Source organism: Cricetulus griseus (genome assembly GCF_003668045.3).
Source record: "Cricetulus griseus strain 17A/GY chromosome 1 unlocalized genomic scaffold, alternate assembly CriGri-PICRH-1.0 chr1_1, whole genome shotgun sequence".
Lineage (NCBI taxonomy): Eukaryota > Metazoa > Chordata > Mammalia > Rodentia > Cricetidae > Cricetulus > Cricetulus griseus.
In genome coordinates this window covers 203,141,555-203,149,541 of record NW_023276807.1, presented here as the reverse complement: position 1 = coordinate 203,149,541, position 7,987 = coordinate 203,141,555, and positions in this window count along the sequence as shown.

Here is a 7,987-nt window from a genome sequence, read left to right as displayed (position 1 = left end):
TACCTTGGCCAAAGCCAACCGAATTAAATTGATTAAAAATGTTTACAAGGTACCACAATGCCTTGTGGATGAAGATTTTCACAGGGGAAAACTCATGTCTAGTACTGGCAAGTCCTATGTTTCTCTGAGGCAATAGTACTCCTGAATCTTGCATGGATCTCTAGAAATTGGAGACTGAGAATATGGGAGCACTTTGGTAGGGATTTACATCAGGCCTCCACTGCAAAGTTTGTGGTGGTCGGAGGAGAGGTGGGGACGGTGAGTGTGGTCCATGAAGTTGGCTGCCATGGAGAGGCGAACCATCCTTTGGAAGAGTTTGGTTGAATTTATAGTGTGTTAACACATTATTAATCATAGAAAAATGGCTTTTGTGTTTTTCATGGTGCCTTTTCATAATCTTAATGGTCTTCATAAGATATTTTCCATTGGTTTATTGAATTTACGTTTGTCAGTATTGGACAGCATCATGGAAGGGTACACTTTATCATAGGTATGTAAGAAAAGCTAAACAGCATAGGCTGTAGCAGCAATGTGATGTTGGGTGTGGAACCCTAGTCCTTATGGGGGCACTGTGGGGTCAGTGATGGGCTGGCTGTGGCAGAGAGAGAGGCACCACTGCAGAAGTTAATCTCCCATCCCCTTAAGCAGCATCAGGCTTTGTTTTCTGTCTCAAGGCCTGCATGTAAAGCTGTTGTCTTTACTGTATGGGCTGTAGCAGGTCATCTAAGCTCTGCAGACCATATGGATAATAATTGCATCCATATCAAGAACAGTGTGAAGATTCATCACTCCTTAATAAAGAAGTTCAATGCATATTAAACATTATAGGACAGTGATACGGATAGCAACCATGAATTTCAGAGTTCCCAGAGAGTTTCCCTGTGGACAGACATGACTGCAACTTCCTTCTCCATCTTGCCAGGAACATGCATTGAGCAGAAGGGAGAATGGCATTACTGTACTTCCTGAAGTTGCATCTGGAAGAATAACGCAGCCTGTGGCTTTTGGAATAGGCCAAAGTGGGGAAGTGGACCTGGAGAAATCCAGGAACCTCTCCATCAACCAACGCCCTCTCGTGTGGGACTCCAGGAGTGGAAAGACCCAGCACTGACTTGTACTTCCATACTGCTGTTTGATAGCTGTGTGGCCAGGGCCAGTTCCTTAACCTCTCTGAGCCTCAGCTTCCTTACTTGTAAACCAAATGAAAACAAATAGGGAGGTGTCTACAAAGTCAGAAAAGTCAGGTGGTATCTGTGGAGCACTTAGCAAGCTAGCTTCCAGAAACCCTGAGAAAGATTGATAATTGCCGGCACATCTTAGCACTTGGGAAACAGAGACAGGCAGATCTCTGATTGAGGCCAGCCTGGCCTTTGGAAGAAAGCCTGTCTTGAAAACCAAACAAAAATAAAACAAACAAACAAACAAACAAAAACACCAGAAAACAAAACACCAGGAAGATTGATAAAAGCCCACCATTGGCTTTATTATAGGTGCTCTTACTGTGAGAACCTACTGTGGTAGTTTCAATAGATATGTCCCCCATAGACTCATGTGTTTGAATGCTTGGCCCATAGGGAGTGGCACTGTTAGGAGGTGGGGTTTTGGAGTGGGTGTGGCTTTGTTGAAGGAAGTGTGTCACTGTGGGGGTGGGCTTTGAGGTCTTATATGCTCAAGCAATGCCCAGTGTGGTACACAGTTCATTTCCTGTTGCCTGTGGTTGTCTATTCGTAGAGTGGGGAAAGGTGATCCCCTTCTGGCTACAGAGGACCTGGGTACAAGTCACATCAATGGCTAGCCTTTGTCCCTGTGTGTGGATCTGCAGTCCCAGGAGTGAGTACTGGCTCCTATTGTAAGGTCAAATCTCTGGAGGACTTTGAAGTATCCAGACCCCAGCCTGCCTTGCTGATGGCTCTTCCAGGTTCTTCCTCTCTCCCTAGCAATTCTTTCTCAGTTTCTCTAGAATGTATTTCTGTTTGTCATGGCCTCAGCTGCCTTCAGTGGCTTCTCCTCTCCTGCCTCCTTTGGCTTCTGTCACACACTCCTTGCACATGTTCTTGTCTGTCTAGTTCCTGAATTCTTGTCCCCATTGCTCTGATGACAGCATCCAGACTTTCCTGGGGGAGTGGTGAGTCAGGAATGTATTCAGCTACAAGTAAACAGAAAGCTGAGGAGATTGGCTACCACAGAGGTGTTATTTTACTCACAGGGCAGTAAGTCTGAAGGTGGGTGGCTGTTCCCCTTGATCCTGGTCTCTTGTCTCTCCTGCTCACAGCTCCGGACATAGCTGCACTCCAGGCAGGATGGATGAAGGAAGGAAGCACAACTCATGTTTGTCCTTTGCCTTTTTCCATACAGGAAATCCAAGGATTTCCTAGCCATTCCCAGCATATCTCCACTTATATCTCACCAGCTTAAACCACATTTCCTTAGCCTCCAAAATGGAGGCAAGAGAGGGAAAGGGGTGTTGGGTTTAACAGACTAGCCAACCTACCTACCATAGGGCTTAGCTATGTGGTACTGACAACCTTCCTACCCCACCTACCTTTACCCCCCACCCCCAACTATGTGGAAAGCTACCTAGTACCTGGAGCCTTGGGCCAGCCTGTCTCCAGGGGTTGGCTCAGGGAAGGGCTCACAGGCAAGACAGGAAAGCAGCAGACAGCGAATGAACTGAGTTCAGACTGCAGGCAAGGTGGGGTAGATAGAGGGACCTTTCTTTAGGCCTTGAGCATTGCCTCAGCCAGAACTGCTGGGGTCTTCAAGCACCCCTAAAAATGCTGTTCTGTTCCTTCTTCCTGACCACGCTTGTTAAAACTAGTTTTCTTCCTTTAGTCCCTACCCCCACCAATTCGTTAAGCTATAATTGATATAAACCTCACATATTTAAAATATCTAGTTGGGGAATTTTGACTTATATAAAGACTGTGAAACTATCCCATCCGAGATAGGGAACACATTTTTCATCCTAAACATTTCTTCATCTCTTTTTTTTTTTTTCCCTCAGACTCCCAAACTAATCCTGCTTATTGCCATTGGTTGAGTACACACGTCCTGAAATCACAGAGAAATGGAATCACACAGCTGTCTTCTTTTCTTGCCCAGTTTCTTTTGCCTACTTTGATCATGCTGAGATTCCTCTTGGCTTTTCCCCGTGTCTGCTGCTTGACCCCTGTCCACCACAGGACAGTACTCCATTGCACAGACACACTATTGTTTGCCAGTTTGACCGTGAATTTACCTGTGTCTTTTTTCACTCTGTTTGGGGGTGCTGAAAGAAGCTCTTTTGGTCACAAACCTTTCTGTGAATTCATTTCTCCTGGACAGTGGAGATGCCTGGGAATGGAATGTAGGTGTAAGGCAGGTATGTACTTAAAGGATTTGGAAACCTCCAACTGGTTACAATGTACTTATATCATTTAAATTCCCACCAGCTCCAGTTACATAGCCTCCCTGCCTACTTTTTCTATTCTTCCCCGTATATTACAATCAGTGATTTTCAAATTTAAATGTTTCTTTTTCCTTTTCGATGCAAGTTCTCATGCAGCCCAGACTGGCCTTGAACCTGTTATATAGCTGAGGGTGACTTTAAACTCTTTTAAAAATTGAAAATAATTTTTTTCATATAATATATTATTTTTTTACAAAATAAAATATAAGGAAATAAAACATAACCCATCATATTGAAGTAGGACACTGGAAGAAAAGAGCCCAAGAGAAGACACACCAATTAGAGACCCACTTGTTCACACACTCGGGAATCCCATAAACATTCTAAGCTGAAAGCTATAATATGTATGCGGAGGACCTGGTATAGACCCATGTAGGCTTTGGGCTTGCTGCTTCGGTTCCTATGAGCTTTGCTCAATTCATTTAGAGGGCTTTGGTCTCCTGGTGTCTTCCATCACCTCTGGCCACACTTCTTCCACTACCGTTTCTGTGGGGTTCCCTGAGCTCTGAGGGGAGGGATTTGATGGAGGCATCCCATTTAGAGTTGTGTGTTCCAATCTCTCTCTCTCTCTCTCTCTCTCTCTCTCTCTCTCTCTCTCTCTCTCTGCATAATGTCCCACTGTGAGTTTCTCTACACGTTCCCATCTGCTGCAGAAGGAAGCCTCTTTGATCATGACTAGATAAGGCACTGATCTATAAGTATATCAAGATGTCATTTTATTGTAACTTTTTTTTTTTTTTGGTTTTTCGAGACAGGGTTTCTCTGTGTAGCTTTGGAGCCTATCCTGGCACTCGCTCTGGAGACTAGGCTGGCCTCGAACTCACAGAAATCCGCCTGCCTCTGCCTCCCGAGTGCTGGGATTAAAGGCATGCGCCACCAACGCCCGGCCACTTATTGTTACTTTTTAAAAAAGACCAATAGTATTCACTTTTACCCTAGTCTCTGGTTTTTAGTCACCCACTCAGTGTCAGGTATGGGTTTATCTTGTGGGGTGGACCTTTAGTCAAATCAGATGTTGGTTGGTTACTCCCACAAGTTTTGTGGCACCATTGCCCTAGCATTTTTTGCAGGCAGGACAGATAGCAGAGCAAAGTATTTATGGCTAGGTTGGTGTTTACATTTTTCTTTTGGTAGCCTGCAGAGTACCTTTCCATACCAGACACTAGGCCCTTGGGATGAAGGTTCTATGTAGGCACCGACTTGACTTCTCCATGTTCAATGAGTTGTGTGGGTGTTGTCTTCAGCCATGGGGCCTTCCTGTCAGTTTGTGAAGAACAACCTATTGTCTTGGCAACAGCCAGGATTGTTTGAGAATTTCCATGGGACCTCTTTGGCTGACAACTCAATTGGATGCAACCCAGCCCCAGTACTGGAAGTTTAATTTGGTGAAAAGAAGTGGCCAGTTGGAACGTCATCTTCCTTATTATTTGGAGATTTCATTAGGATTATCTTCATATATTTTAGGAAGTTTCCACTGAACTAGGTTTCCATGCCACTCCTCAAATGCCCCTTAATTCTGTCTCTCCCAGAATATTCCCCCTCAATCTTATCTCTCCTCCCCACATGATCCTCCGGTTCCCGTGCCCCCCACCCCCCGTCCATCCATAAAATCTATTCTATTTTACACTCCCAGGGAGATCCATGTGTCCCTCCTAATTCCTTCCTCTATGCCTAATCTCTCTGGGTCTATGGATTACACACACACACACACACACACACACACACACACACACACACACACACACACACAGTTTTTTGTTTTTGAGAAGAGTTTCTCTGTGTAGCTCTAGCTGTCCTGAAATTCACTCTGTAGACCAGGCTGGCCTTGAACTCACAGAGATGGGCCTGCCTCTGCCTCCCTGAGTGCTGGGACCAAAGGTGTGTGCCACCACCGCCTGGCAGGATTCATACAATATATTCTCATCATGGTTTCCCCTTCTCCATCTCCTCCTAGATCTACCTACTTCCCCACCCATCCTACTCCATTCCTTCTTTCTCTCTCTGTAGAAAACAAACACGGAAGTAAAAAACAAACAAACCATAGCAATAATAATAACAAAGTAAAGGAACAAGAAACATATAAACATCAAATACTGGAGAGACAACCCAGCTAGACATATATCTCCTGCCACCTCCAGTACCAGGAATGGATTACATCTGAGTTGTTGGCCAAAGGGGCCCCACAGAAACCCCTAAACAGCTCAGGCTATTGCCAAAGGCTATTGGTTTCTCCCCACAAATAGATGATAAGGTTCTATTGCTGAAGACAACACTTACATATCTCATTGCGCACAGAGAAGTTGAGCTGGTGCCCAACTAGAGCCTTCAGCCATATTGACTAGTGTTCGTGGTACTGGAAGGTACTTTGCATGCTAACAGAGGAGAAAGGGAAACATCAATGCAGCTACAAACTCTCTCATTTACGATGGTGACCTGCCTGCATGATACGTTTGTATAATAGTGGCACCAATGTTGTGGGGGTAACCAAACACTCTCCGATTAGATTTAAGGCCCAGTCCATGAGATGAAACCCATGCCTGACCCTGCTCAGGTGGCCAAGAACCTGATACATTATGGACCTAGGAGAGAACCAATACTACTGTTCTGCTAAGGGAGCACAGAAATTAAATGACTCCTAATGATATTTCACTATTCCAGTAGATCAAGGTATCATTTCGTTATCATTAAAGAATCTGCCTCCTGTAGAAGATGGGAACCAATACAAAGACCCCACAATTAAACAATGTGTAGAGAGTGAGGAACTTTGGAACACTCAGTCCTAAATGTGATGTCTTAATCAAACTATCTCCTCTCAGGGTCAGGGAACAATGTGGAAGAGGAAAGGCTGTAAGAGCCAGAAGGATGGAAGGCACCAAGGAAACAGTGTCTTCCAGACCATGAACTCTTGATTTCCCTAACTCCACCTCCTGGGATTGCAGGCATACATACCGTGTTCAGCTTCAAGAAAAGCATGTGTGTGTGTGTGTGTGTGTGTGTGTGAGAGAGAGAGAGAGAGAGAGAGAGAGAGAGAGAGAGAGAGAGAGAGAGAGGGAGGGAGAGAGAGGGAGAGAAAGGGAGAGAGAGAGAGAGAGAGAGAGAGAGGGAGGGAGAGAGAGAGAGAGAGAGAGGGAGAGAGGGAGAGACTGCACACTTGTAATTCCAGCACTACGGAGGCTGAGGCAGGAGGATTACTAGTTTCAGATCAGTTTGGGCTATAAGTGAGATCCAATCTTAACAAAACCAGCATAAAAACAAAATCAAAAAACAGAAATAAGTTTAAAATATAAACATGGCAATTCCCAGACCACCCCAATAGATGAATGAGATAAGAAGGCACATGTTTGGTTTGAAGGGTCGGGGGCTTTGTGTAACATGAAGCTCTGGCTGCTTTGGCCATGCAAAGGTCCAGAAACAAAAGTGAAGCCAGGCCAGAGGTGACAGCTCTCCATTGACGTCCTGTTGGGCTAGGCTAGTTTTAGTACTAGGGATGTTTATGGGCTTTCTCAGAGTTCTATAGCAACCAAAGCATCTACCAGATATCTGGGGAAGCCTCCACCGAAACCATATAAACTGAAGAGCCGTGGGAGGCTGAGCCTCTGCAATCCTGGGGGACGGAGAGTCCTTGCTGGATGGAATAGATTTCTTAGGAAATGAATACCACCCTTCCTTCACCGTGGCCCACCCATCAAATTTGTTCAATCTCGGAGACAAATATCAGAAATTACATGACTCCAGATACCAGGAACAAAGAAACAAATTGGGAACACGGTGTGAAAAAGAAAAAGATTTTAATAAAGATTGAACTAGCTTAGTGTGTCGAGCCTGCCACTCTTTTATTACGATCCCAACAATGATGAAGGACAAAAATGAACAGACATCCTCTGATGTCAATCACATCCCCACATTGCCTGCCCAGCCAGACTATAGCATTGACAAGAACAGGAAGTAGTTCCTTCCCTGGGGGCTGCTCCAGGGGGCCTTCTATTCCATATACTGCTGTCAGCCCAGGATCAGGCAGCTGATGTCCCCTGCCCACTGGAGGTGGGTGATGGCAGGTTCCTGGGCTTTCCTTTGATCTTCAGTCTGCACTCCTAGAGAGGCACTCGAGGAGTTGAGCTTCTCGACAGGCTGCCTTCTCTCTCTTCCTCGGCTCCTTTTTTCTTTTGTTTGTTTCAAAACTCATAGGCATGTATGACAGACAGTAAAGAGAATGGTGTGATGGACCCCTGTGTACTGACCAGCTTTAATAGTTCAAGATACAGCCAGATTTCTTTCATCGCCACCTCCACTCATGTCTTAGTTAGGATTCCTATTGCTGTTGCAAAACACCATGACCAAAAAGCAAGTTGGGGAAGAAAGGGTTTATTTGGCTTACACTTCCATATCACTGTTTATTATCGAAAAAAGTCAGGACAGGAACTCAAACAGGGCAGAAACCTGGAGGCAGGAGCTGATGCAGAGGCTATGGAGAGGTGCTATTTACTGACTTGCTCCCCATGGCCTGCTCAGCCTGCTTTCTTATAGAACCCATGACCCCCA